This window comes from Triticum dicoccoides, chromosome 4A (assembly GCF_002162155.2).
Source record: "Triticum dicoccoides isolate Atlit2015 ecotype Zavitan chromosome 4A, WEW_v2.0, whole genome shotgun sequence".
NCBI lineage: Eukaryota > Viridiplantae > Streptophyta > Magnoliopsida > Poales > Poaceae > Triticum > Triticum dicoccoides.
This window is the reverse complement of record NC_041386.1, coordinates 552,043,249-552,057,272: the sequence shown is the minus strand read 5'-3', so window position 1 is coordinate 552,057,272 and position 14,024 is coordinate 552,043,249. Positions and strand designations below refer to the sequence as shown.

The 14,024-nt window shown below is 52.4% G+C and overlaps 1 pseudogene; it reads left to right on the top strand.

The window, feature by feature from the left end:
* Nucleotides 1-11,958: 11,958 nt before the first annotated feature.
* Nucleotides 11,959-12,551, top strand: LOC119283645 (annotated as a pseudogene).
* The last annotated feature ends 1,473 nt before the right edge of the window (nt 12,552-14,024 follow it).

The following is a 14,024-nucleotide window of genomic DNA, read 5'->3' as shown; positions in this document are numbered from 1 at the left end:
GTCTGGATTGAGGACTACATCCTTCATATCCATATGGCTCGAGGAGATGATCTCCACACCATCAAGTACTTACCCCTCAAGCTCAAAGGGCTAGCTCGTCACTGGCTGACGATCTGAGCCATATAACTCAACAGCCCGGAGAGTCAGCCCGAAAGCTTTGGAATAGGTTTTTTACTAAAAAGAACCAGATTGTCAACTGTCCGGACGCCAAAGCCTTAGCGGCTTTCAAGCATAGCGTCCGTGATGAATGGCTCGCCAGACACCTCGGCCAAAATAAGCCGAGAACGATGGCCGCATTAACAAACCTCATGACCCGCTTTTGTGCGGGTGAGGACAGTTGGCTAGCCAGATGCAGCACCAGCGACCGCAGTACATTCGAAGTTAGAGATGGAAACGGGAAATCACAGCGCAACAGCAATAACAAACGCCGGAATAAAGAAGACCGCACGAAGGGCACGGCAGTAAATGCCGGATTCAAAAGCTCTCGGGCAGGTCAAAATCCGCCCCCTAAAGGCACCAGGGATGAACTGTCCAGCCTCAACAAAATTCTGGACCAAATATATCAGATCCATAGTACCCCTGGCAAACCAGCTAATCATACCCACAGAAAATGTTGGGTCTTCAAGCAGTCCGGCAAGCTCAATGCCATACACAAGGGGGAGGATACGCCAAGTGAAGACGAGGACGAGCCTCCCAAGCAAGACACGGGGGAACAAAAGAAATTTCCACCATAAGTCAAAACAGTAAACGTGTTACACGTGATCAAGGGAAAAAACAACGCGGCACCCCCAGAAAAATATACCCAAGTGCCTGTAACCGCGAGGTCCTGCCACTGGTCGTCTCAACCGATCATTTTCGACCATCGCGATTACTCATCAAGTATCTGGCACGCAGGACGGGCTGCCCTGGTATTAGATTCAGTAATTGGCGGATATGACTTCACACGAGTCTTGATGGATGGCGGCAGTAGCCTAAACCTAATATATCAGGATAGAATCCGCGGGATGGGGTTAGACCCAACACAAATTCGCCATAGCAATACTACCTTTAAAGGAGTAAAGCCAGGCCCAGGGGCTCGTTGCACGGGCTCCCTCCTACTACAAGTTATATTCGGCTCCCCCGATAACTTCCGTCGGGAGCATCTAACTTTCCACATCGCTCCGTTTCAAAGTGGCTATCAAGCACTGCTCGGACGTGAAGCGTTCGCTCGCTTTAATGCAATACCACACTACGCCTCCCTCACACTCAAGATGCCCGGTCCACATGGCATCATTGCAGTGCACGGAAATATCAAGCGATCTCTGCGCGCCGAAGAGAGTGAGGCTGCCTTGGCAGCCGCACAGTAAAGGCGCCCGGACCAGCGAAAGCATCCAATAGGTCGTCAAGACCTCAGACACAACTAATCGAGTCCGGCGCCGCTATAAACAGTCACACCCCTATTTGTCAATACAAGGGGCTCAACGCGCGCAGACAAGTGGCAATTTCTTCTCATCTTGAATTATGCATGGTTTCTTTAAAAACTATCTTTCTGCACGACAACTTTTTCACCTAAATTCCTCTCTTTTACAGACGATCATCGTGCTACACCCATCCAGGATACGACACAACGGAGACACAGGCGCAGACGTGCAGCAGGGACCCGTTCCAAGGATTCTTTTTAGATTAAGACCCTGCGTAAACCTTTTTTACTGTCTCTTGTTGATACATCTCCACCAAAGGATGCTGACGTCTTGGCATGTGGCCAGGCCAGAACAATGCCCGTACCTGGACAGAAGGGGCTTCTTACAAAGGCCATTATTTAGACCCGGTTTATACCACTAAGACCGAATACCTTAGGGAGTGTTCGGCGTCGCGAGTTCGGCCTTATTTGCATCAGCTTCGAATCATTGTCTTTGGTCAAATGTTGGGTTTGCTCGGCTCCTGTGTTTTGGTGCCTTACGTTCCGCTTTACCGGCTAAGGTAGCACCAGGAGAACTACTGCGATTGTGCCCTGGTTCATCCGGACGAGCACCTCAGTAGAGAAAGCCGAAAACTGACTGTCATGATATAGCGTGAGACTGGTCAACCACTCGACGACCTGTCGGAATGTTAGAATTCCTCCGCCTTAACGAAGGGTCGTTTTCCGGCCAGGCATGTACGCACCCCAGGATCGGGAGAGTGCGGAGCCACCAGGGGCTATCTAGTAGCCCCCCTATCAAACTCCTATGGCTAAGTGAAAGTGCTAAAGCATTATAGTCCGGTTGCCTCGCTCGCTCCGCTATCACCTCCTTAATAGGACCAAGACGTTGGGTTAAGTGTGAACGCGTGTTTGTGCGACCACCTCCGCATTATATGCGTGAGGGTTGAAGCCGACGACTGCAATCTTTCAGGTTATACACATGTATACATAAACGGCCGCCCAGGAGGCATCATATTACTTTCAGGCAAAAGTATAAAAATAGTCTTACAAAAATTTATAAAAGCATTTCGCTTACAATGAGATTACATATCACTCAAACATAATATTTTTTGAGCACTGGGTCTCTATCAAACGAGCACCCTCAAGAACTTCTTCAAAGTAGTGCTCAGCAGCCCTTCGACCTATGGCCGAATCCCGCGCTGCAACGGTGGTAGCATCCATCTCCGCCCAGTATGCTTTAACACGGGCAAAGGCCATCCGTGCGCCCTCTATGCACGCTGACCTCTTCATCGCATCAATGTGTGGCACCACGTCAAGGAACTGATGCACCAAGCCGAAATAAGAGTCCGGTTTTGACCTTTCCGGCCATAGCTGATCCACAACATACCTCATGGAGTCTCCGGACAACCTATTTAGTTCGGCCCATTTGGCCAATTGGTCACTCAATGAAAGTGGACGCTCGAGAGAATGGAATTGTCTCCAAAACAGCCGGTCTACTTCACGGTCTGTCTGACCCTGGAAATACTTGGCCGCATCGGCAGCGCTCGCCGCCAAATCCATGTATACATCCTCCGAACTCCACAGCCGATCCAGAGGAGCATATCGTGGATCTCCGAACTTCCTCCACAACATAAAGGATTTCCCGGCTACAATATCTCCGGCTTCCCGCAGCTCCTCCTTCTTTGCCCTCATAGCAGAGCGGAGGTCCTTTCTCGTCGTAGCAGCCTTCTCAAGGTCCAATGCCTTCGCTTGGTTTTCCTTTTCAAGAACCCGGCAACAGTCGGCGGCGGCTTTTAATTCTATGGCCATCTTGGCCATCTTGTCTCGGCTCTCGCCATGCGCGACCTTCTCGGCTCGCAACTCTTCGGCCGCCTTCAAAGCAGCCGCATTACCCAACCTCGCTTGTTCCTTGGCTCGGGAAAGTTCCGCCAGCAAGGCTTCAACGGTGGCAGATCCATCTGCAGTCATAACATATTAAAGATACTGGCTTCATACTGCTCTTACTATGCGGCGTTTACCAGATAATGACACTTACCCTGTGCCTCGTCAAGCCTTTTGTTAACAAGCTCGATGTCGGCGTCTGCCGCATCCAACTGCCGTTCTAAATGGGCAAACTTGCTCGTCCGGCCAGCCACCGGAGCTTCCATTACCTGCACATAAAGGCAGTATGGTTATTACCTGGGAATATGATCCTCTATTTGTCGTTGTTTCCGACGACAACCAGAGTCTCAGGGGCTACTATCTACACAGGGCACACCTAGCATGTGCAGGACTATCATACATTCTTTTACGTACCTCAAAGCCTGTCAGTAGACTAATAAAAGCTTCATGCAATCCGCTTTCGGCGGACGATATCCTCTCCATCACCGTATTCATCAGCACACGGTGTTCGTCTGAGATGGCCGCTCGCCCCACCAACTCCCTCAGAACATCCGATCGCACACTAGACGGTGCCGGACTCTTTTGTCTGCTCTCTTTGGGAACCGGACACTGGGAGCTTCGGGGGTCAACGGGATTATTTTCTGGCCTCGCCGGACTCAGAGAAGTCCTCCGTGATGACACTTCAGGGTCACCCGCTTCCAGAGCGGAGGAGTCCGGAGGAGGCGTTTCACTCTCCATCATCTCTGGAAGGAGATCCCCCGAAGACGAGCTCATTTGAGAGGGGCTAAGGCCCGAACTGCAAAGATATATGTGGTGGTTACTTTCTCAGAAGAAAAAGATGGCGTATCTGTACTATTAAAGTATTTCGGGTCACTTACGACTCGTGGGAGAATTGATCCCCCCGCGGACTTTGTGCGGCAACAGCGCCCCCCAGGGTAAGACCCTCTGTGGGAGACTTCTTCTCCCGTTTGGAAGCTTCGGCTTCCGAACCCCCGGGCACGGTCCTTTTCCTCCCCCGGTCGTCTTCCTTCATGAAGACGCTCGCTCCCTCGGTTAGAATGGGCAGCGTTGGGGGCCCGCGTCCGCCCGTATTATCGTCCCCGGTATCTTCCTTCAAGGGCTCCGTGCAGGGTGTGACCTGGAGCATCTTTTCCAGTACCGGATTTTCCAAACCCTCAGGAAGGAGGGCTGAACACCGGATCAGCTTCGCCTTTGTTAGCCAGTCCTGGTCAAAAAGCAAACTCTCAGAGATAACTTCGTAACAAGTGAGAGATAGTATATTCGGCCGGAAGATTCCCTACCTGTTCGGCGGCATGGATACTGCTCAGGCCCACGTCCTCGGTGATTTCCGAACAATCCACTTGAGGTCCGAAGAACGACTTGTACATCTCCTCATGCGTCAGGCCGAGGAAATTTTAAATGACACGCGGTCCCTCGGGATTGAACTCCCACAAGCGAAGGGGACGATGTTTGCAAGGATGGACTTGACGGACCAGCATGACTTGTATCACCGCAATCAAACTGAGATCTCCATTAAAGAGATCTCGAATGCGGCTTTGCAGCATAGGCACGTCCGTGGCTGGACCCCAGCTCAGTCCTCTGCTAATCCATGTCATCAGTTGTGGTGGAGGGCCCAAGCGGAAAACGGGGGCAGCCGCCCACTTGGCGCTTCTAGGAGCCGTGATGTAGAACCACTCCTGTTGCCACAATTCAGATACCTCTGGGATGGAACCTTTGGGCCATGGAGCTCCCTTCATCTTGCGTATTGAGGCACCTCCACACGCCGCATTTTGCCCCTTGATCATCTTCGGCTTTACTTCAAAGGTCTTGAGCCATAGGCCAAAGTGGGGGGTAACCCGGAGGAAGGCCTCGCACACGACGATAAATGTCGTGATATGAAGAAAGGAGTCCGGAGCTAGATCATGGAAATCTAACCCATAGTAAAACATCAAGCCCCCGACGAAAGGATCCAAAGCAAGGCCTAGACCTCGGAGGAAGTGGGAGACGAACATGACGCTCTCGTTGGGTTCGGGGGAAGGGACGGCCTGCCCCCGGGGAGGTAGCCGATGCAAAATCTCGGCGTCAGATATCTAGCCTCCCTCAACTTTTTGATGTCTTCTTCCGTGACAGAGGAAGGAACCCATCGGCCTTGAAGGCTAGATCCGGACATGACTGAAGGTTCGGAGCACCTGACCTGGACCTTGGGCGTTTGAGCTTGAGGCGGGGGAAGGATTCGATTGAACGCGGGAGGGAAAAGTAGAAAGCCTTGTCCCTTTATAAAGAGGGTGAATATCAAGCATCCTCTCTGTGTCCATTTGGACTTGCCTATAATCTAGGAGTCCTAGAAGCGGTTGGGTTACCCACGCCCGTATTGATGAGAATCCCGGAATAAGGGGACACGATCTCTGCTTTAACAAGACGTGCCAATGAAACCGCCTCGCGTAACACGCTGAGGTGGGGATAATGAAACGACTCGGATGAAGGCTTGGCCGTGGTGTGTCGCACTTCGGAATACGTCAGCAGATGGATTTGTGTAAATATTATTCTCTCTATGGCAATATGTGGAAACTTATTTTGCAGAGTCGGACACTATCTTTGTGTTCAAAATCTTCTATTAAGTACTTGGAGGAGGAACCCGCCTTGCAATGCCGAAGACAAACTACGCGCCAGACTCGTCGTCATTGAAGCCTGGTTCAGGGGCTACTGAGGGAGTCCTGGATTAGGGGGTGTCCGGATGGCCGGACTATACCTTCAGCCGGACTCCTGGACTATGCAGATACAAGATTGAAGACTTCGTCCCGTGTCCAGATAGGACTTTCCTTGGCGTGGAAGGCAAGCTTGGCGATACGGATATACAGATCTTCTACCATTGTAACCGACTTTATGTAACCCTAACCCTCTCCGGTGTCTATATAAACCGGAGGTTTTTAGTCCGTAGGACAACATAGACAACATACAATCATACCATAGGCTAGCTTCTAGGGTTTAGCCTCTCCGATCTCGTGGTAGACCTCTAACCTCTAACTACCCATATCATCAATATTAATCAAGCAGGACGTAGGGTTTTACCTCCATCGAGAGGGGCCGAACCTGGGTAAAACTTCATGTCCCTTGCCTCCTGTTACCATCCGGCCTAGACGCACAGTTCGGGACCCCCTACCCGAGATCCGTCGGTTTTGACACCGACACCCCTTCTTCCACCTCCAACCCTTAACCCTAATGTCTTGTTGAGCTATACCATTGCTACACCTCATTTTGCTCAATACTCTCAATCCATCCACCCAAACTTGTTGAAACTTTAGGGATTGGGAGAGCAAGACCCGATCTACATATTGACCAAACCAAATCGCGTTCCCCGCAAAATTTCTTCCCCATTGACTTGTTACTCTTGGAGCTGGGCTCCTAGGCGGTTAGAGGTTCCTCCGGAAGCTTCCTTGCTTGTGGTGTGCTTCAGAGAAGTTTGTAAAGGTGTGGTGGCCGCCTTTAAGACCAACCCTGAGTGATTCGAGGCTCATCCGTTGGGGGTGACTCAAAGGAGATTACGGTGAGCCTTTGGTGGTGTTCCGCAAGCTTTGGCTCCGGCACCCCTCCAAACGGCGAGTAGCTCTTCCCCAAGGAAGAGTGAACTTCGGGATAAAATCCGCGTCCTCATCTCACTTGTGGTTAATCTTTTCTGGCACCTTACTTTGCTTTGTATGCTTGTTGGATTGCTACTTAGATTGTTGCCTAGCATATTTAGCTTGGAGCTAACTTGTCATATAGGTTGCTTTCACCTAGTTGCATATCTAGTGAACCCTATTTATCCGCTAAGCCTTAAAATTGACAGGAAATATTAAAATTTGTAGTCTCCTATTCACCCCCCTCTAGTCGACCGTATCGATCCTTTTCAATTGGTATCAGAGCCTCGTGCTCTAATATACGGTTTTACAACCTTAGAGGATATGTACAGTCCAAACAGAACCTTAGAGGATATAGTCAATCTAGGGAATGAGAGAGGTGGCCCACCCGTTGCGGAGGATGGTCAAAACCTACCCCCTACCACGAGTGAGTACTAAGTTGGTTAGATATGTACAAGAGAACTAGTAAATCTAGTATACTACTAGAACAAACCGCTGAAATATCTCTTCCATGTAGGTATAACCTGACACATACAAGATGTAATGCACCAACCAGTTTACACATAGCAGAACCTTTCATGCAACCTCTTGTTTTTTATTTCTTTCAAGGATTCATACAATGCAACCTCACTTGAAATATACGGATTATATTGAATTCTTTTTTTCTTCAAATCCAAAAAATTGCATCACATTTACCCCAAAAGGCTTTCGCCCCGCTTTATAAATAAAGTAACCACTGAGCACAAAGTCAACAAAGTACCATCTGCAAACACACACACACACACACACACAATGCCACCGCAGCAAGGTCTAACAGACAAGCACACACACAACAGACGGGTTCAGCTGTGGGCACAACACAACAAGCCCAAACACAGACACAACAACACGCACAACACACGGAGTGGGACATTCGTTGCCCCCTAGCATCACTCCGGGCAATTACTCGGATTGGTTCCGATCACGCCCCCCTCCTCATCTCCTTTGAGAACGATCGCCCCCATCCCCCCCGCTTCTGCTTCGAAACCTTCTGGCTGAACCATCCTGGGTTTGCCGCTGTGGTGGTCGCACGTTGGCGTGAGGCGCGTGAAGCCCCCCACCGCTCCCTCTCGGTCGTCGACTCTTGGCATTTTTGCGCTAAGTGGTCGCGACAATTCATGAAAGGTTGGGGTGCCAACTTGGGCCGAGACATCCGGGAGCGAAATAAAGCTCTCCTAGAGGGCATCCAATCCCTTGATCTCCGGGCCGATGCCTCGGGCCTCTTGGCCGAGGATTGGATGCTTAGGTACGATTTGGAAGACCAGCACATGGTTATCTACACGGACGAGGAGGCATACTGGCACCTTCGGGGTACGTAGAATTGGGTCCTCAAGGGGGATGCCAATACCGCTTATTTCCAGGCCATCGCCAACGGCCGGCGGCGTCGTAACTCCATCCCGCTTCTTTGGGACGGAGAGACCCTTCTGCAGCAGCCGGAGGCCATTCGGGCTCATGTAGATGGCTTTTACAGAGACTTATTCCCTGCCTCCCCTCAGGGAGGGATCGCCCCTGCTCAGGATATATGGCCGCCTCACTATTGTGTCTCAGCTGCTGATAATGTGGCACTAACGGCCCCGTTCTCCGAGGCAGAAGTGTGGGCGGCCATTAAGGGCATGAACCCGTCCTTGGCGCTTGGCCCGGATGGCCTTCCGGTGAAGTTCTTCCTAACCTTCTGGGAGGTCATCAAACCTGAGATGATGGCCCTTTTTGAGAAGTTCTATACAGGATCCATCGACCTCTCCAGGCTCAACTTTGGGATAATCACCCTCATCCCCAAAGTAACTAGCGCTTCGGATATCCGCCAATTCCACCCGATCACGGTGATAAATGCCATCTCCCGCATTCTTGCGAAGGGGTACGCCAATAGGGTGGCCCCAATAGCCGACCGGATCACTCACCCTGATCAGTCGGCCTTTATCCAGGGACGCTATATCCTTGACGGAGTCCTAGTGTTTCACGAAGCACTCCACGAGGTGCACACCAAACACCTCAAGGAGGTCTTCCTGAAACTTGATTTCCACAAGGCATATGACGTGGTTAGTTGGGCTTTCCTTTGGGAATGCTTGCTCCGGAAGGGCTTCAACGACCAATGGGTGACTCGCATGATGCAAATGGTCTCCTAGGGCCGGACCATGGTCAACATCGACGAAGAGATTGGCCCATACTTCCCCACCTTCTGTGGGGTGCGATAGGGCGATCCCTTCTCCCTGTTCCTCTTCAACATGGTTGTTGATGCCCTGGCAGCCATCTTAGATAAAGCGAAGGCTGCAGGGCATATCAAGGGCATAGTACCGCATCTAGTTGGTGGGAATGGGCTCTCCCTCGTCCAATATGTGGATGACACCATTATCATGGTAGAAGGCTCTGCTAGCGACATCACGAACTTGAAGTTCCTCCTGCTCTGCTTTCAGCAGATGTCTGGTCTCAGGATTAACTTCGACAGGAGTGCGGTGATGGTCTTGGGCTAACCCCAAGATGAATGCAAGAGCATCGCAGACCGTCTTAACTGTCAGCCCGGGAGCTTCCCCACGACTTATTTGGGGATCCCCATTAGTAACACGCGGTTCACGGTGGCCGAGCTACGCCCCATGGTGGGCAAGCTCCAACACTGCATCGAGCCTTGGCAGGGGCGGTGTCTCTCTAAAGCAGCCCGAACGGTGCTCATTAACTCGTCCTTATCTAACCTGCTCCTATTCATTATGAGCTTCTACAGCCTGCCTGAGACTCTGCACCATGAGATCGCCAGAGTCCAGGGACGCTTCTTCTGGGCTGGCGAGGGCGATAAGCAGAAGTACCACATGGTTCGGTGGACTGAGATCTAAGCCTCGCGGTCAGGGTGGCCTCGGGATCATGTCCTCCAAATGCATGAACATTGCTCTACTGACTAGGTGGCTCTGGCGGATTGCGAACGGAGAGGGTGGCTTGTGGCTCCACATCATCCAACAGAAAAACCTCCGTGGCCAGCCATTCGCCTTCTGTCAGTGGTCCGGTGGCTCCCAGTTCTGGCAATCCATCATACAGCTCCTCCCAATCCTCCGCATAGGGACTTCGGTTGCGGTTGGATCTGGCACCGCCATGCTGTTTTGGTTCGATCGATGGGCTGGGGACGCACCCTTCGCGGCTCGCTTTCCTGGCTTGTTTGCATTGCGGTAGAGCCGCGGATATCGGTCGCAGTGGCCCTAATTGACTTAGGGCAACTTGCATTTCGGCGACCACTGGGACTTGCGGAGACCGTCGATTGACATGATTTGCTTGACTGCATCGCGCTGCACGAGCCTGATCTGGATATGGGAGATGACCGCACCAGGTGGCGACTAGAGCCATCTAGCCAATTCTCCGCTAAATCCCTCTACCAGGCGATCGCCCCCTTCCTGGGACCCGAGGCTCTCACCACCATTTGGGAGATCCGGCTCCCCTTGAAGATTAGATATTCTTGTGGCAATGGATCCGCGGCAGCCTTCCGTCCGGCGTGGAGGTCTTCAAGCGCAACGGCCCTGGTGACGGGCGTTGCCCGATATGTGGGCCCGAAGAGGATTCGAACCATATCTTCTTCATATGTGTGTCCGCGTAGTTTCGCTGGAGCTGTTTCCGCGAAGTAGTGGGTGGCAGTTGGGACCACAACAACTTCCCCGCTCTCTTCGCCGAACTTCAGGCGCTACCACCCTCGTCTCGCCACATTAGGTGGCTGACCATCGGTGTGCTAGCCTGGACGTTGTGGACTATTAGAAATAGGCTCGTGATTCAGCGTATACCTCTTCGTCACGCTATCGACGCTCTGTTTAAATGGTCTGATTACTTGCAGCTTTGGCGGCCGCTTAGCCACCCCAGGGAGAGAGACGCCATCACCTCCATCATCACTCAGCTTCGCGCGATGGCTCTCCGAATGGCTCCGCCCCTTCCCCCACCACCACCGGAGCCGGATTATATCTTCCCCGCGTCGTCGCCACCGTGTGCATCACATTTAAGATTTAACAGGTGACCTGTCTGTATTCCCTAAAAAAATGACCTGTTTGTCAGATTTCCCTCCTACGCATTTAAACTAAATTGGCAAACTGGTACAGATTTTACAAGATCTTGTACATTATGGTATCATATATTTACAAACTGGTAAGTATTTTAAACTAAATTGGCAATCCCAAGTTACGTTCATGAATCAGTTTCAGAACTGGGCACTCTGCTAAAAAACAATGTTCATGAAGACAAGATCATGATATTTTTACAAAATTAGTGTTATGCTCAACAACCTGTAATTTGTTGCCCTGTCAGTTCACCAATTCAGCTTGCATCTGTAATTTGCAAGAGCCTTGCGCGTTTCTAGCTTCTGAACTTTCCCCTTTGTGGACTGTTTTTCATATTCTGCTGTTGTTGCTTGCCGGAGCACCGCTGCAGTCTGATCAACAGCTCGGGAATAATGAACAGCCGCCGCTCCTCCACAGCTAGAACCAGCAACTAGGGCGTTGCTCTCGTCTACAGGCGCTCTGCCGCCGCTCCTCCGTGCTGATCAGGACGAAGAGGTAGGGCAGGGTGGCGAGGAGTTGCGCGCTCGCGCACCTCGCCATCCCTAGCTGCACGGCCGGCAAGGAGCAGCAGCACACGGCATGCTCACGCGCCTTCCGGTTCGGCCGGACTTGACGAAGTTGGCCCCAACGGCGCCAGAACCAGCGGGAGGACATGAACCGTCGTGGCGTTCCCCAAATCAGCGAGCCTCGAGGGTTGCTTCTCGCTCAAGAAAGAGGTGTGGCCGGGTAGATCATGGGGACGAAGGGGTTGGTTGGATCCAGAATCCAGATATACATAGGTTGGATCGGACGGAGCGTAGCGCCGCGCACGCCAGAAGAATTTGATTTTGCGTTATTTATTTGCCCGGTTTTTTCTTTTCTTTTGAGATAATTAAAAACAACCATAGTTTTTTTTTTGGTAAATGGTCGGTGTTAGAGTGCTTCCGTGGAATACCAATGTACCCTTCATTTGCAGAGGATGAAGATTCCAATACCTATGTATGCACAGAAACTTCTACTAGTGATGCTGATGGAACATGATTGTGTTAAGGTATCTGATATCCTGAATGAAGCGACAGTATCCCAGTGCTTTGAATATTTGCTTGGAGATCTTTCAAATGCAAACGTAAGCAATGTCAAGCTTTGTTTTGCTCTGGCATCTGCTCCCGACATGGACTCCAATATTCTATCGCAGCTTCAAGTTGTCAGAAGAATAGGGAATCTACTTGAGTTAATTTGTAACTGCCAAGATATGGATGATTTTCTAGAACCAACCGTGGAACTGTGCAGAGCTTTCATTATCCGTGGCACCGGCTGCAACAGAAGCATCGTCCTCACCAAAGAACCTGCAGTCCTTGTTGATAGCGCCTTCAGCATGAGCATTGTTGTTGATCATCAATCATGCATCATGGACATATGAGATCTTGGTGGCAGTATATGGGTATATTTCTGTTGGTTGTTGGAAATTCAGATCCACAGATAAGCGATTTGGCGTCAGATTGCGTGGTGTTGCTGCTCAAGGCAGCACCTCGAGAGGCCACAATGGGCTCGCTGACAAATCTCAGAGGCCAACATGTAATATTCGTCAATCACAGTGGCCGTAATGCGAGCAGATAAACCCATGGGATTCACGGAGGTCGATCATTTTGGATAGATTGAGTTTCGTGGAACCTGAATTTCAGTTCTCCTCTCGATTTGCAGTATGTAAGCATATTATACACCCCCAAAATTACAGAAACAGACGTACGTAGTTCCGAATTCGCACCACGAAGCTATTGAAATCGAAGGAAGCTAGTTCAGGATGCAACGGATCCTAGAATCTTACACGAATCGAAGCTATTCGGAATCGGGACGCAATAGGGTTACCATACACCAATGCTCACGCGTCGTCGTCGGCGGCCTCCTCCGAGGCGGAGCCATCACCATCAGGACCCTCGTAGACCCCCTGGTCAGGAGCAGGATCGGCGCCCTCGTCGTCGTCCTCGGCCTTCTCCGAGGCGGAGCCACCACCACCATCGCCCTCGTCGACCACCTGCTCAGGAGCAGGATCGTCGTCGTCGTCGTCATCGTCGTCGTCGTCGTCGTCGTCATCGTCGTCGTCGTCGTCTCCCACGGCACCACCCTCCTCGTCCTGCGCGATCTCCCACCAAACCTCCGGGTCCTCCTCCTCCGGTGGAAGGATGAAGTCGATCGCCGCGTCAACGCTGCGGCGGATGTTGTTGGCCTCGTCCGCCGCCGCGAGGAGGGCGTCGCAGGCGCCGCGGCGCTTCTTGTTGAGGACGAACTCGGCATTTCGAGGACGGGGCCGGGTGGCGAGGACGAGCATCCCCGACCTGAGGAAGGCCGCGCTCGAGTCGACGAGGGCGAGCGTGTCGTCGGCGCGCGTCCTGGCGGTGCGAAGCTCCACGAGAGTGCTCCACGCGCCCTCATCGATACCTTGGAGGTCGTCGATCGACGCGAGGGGCACGGCGGGGTCAGCGCTCCCTCCCATCAGCGCGTGGCCCTCGGCGGAGACCATGGCGGCCCGGAGCTGGGTGACGACCTCGGAGCGCCTGGTGACCTTATCCTCGCGAGGGAACGAGCACCCGTGGTGATGGCCGCATCCCGGCCCTGCATGGCGCCCTCGAGGTCGAAGAGCGGGAGCTCGATCACCTGGAGGAGCTCGGTGTCGATGCGGACGAGGAGGGCGTGCAACTCCTCCTGGAGCTGCGCGCGCCATGCGGGCTCCGGCTCCGGCTCCGCCATGGCTTCTGCCTCTCTCTCTCTCTGTGGCTCTCTCCCCCTTCTCTCTCTCTCCTCTTCGCGGAACTGCGGGATTGCGGTTGGTTTGAAAGTTTTGGGTTGTGGGCTTGTGGCGGTGGTGGAAATGCTAGCACTTGTATTTTATAGGCCTATAGGTGGACCCCACAGCGCGCAGCTGGGCAACGCACCCCCTGCTGCCTCTTCTCCACCTCCGACGCCCCCCGCCCGCCCCAACCCACCCCATGGCCTCCACCGCCGACCCCCGTCCGCCGTGGCCTCCTCCTCTCACTACCACTCCGTGGACCTTCCACGTCATCTCCCGTCTCCGCCGCCCACCGACTTGGCCTC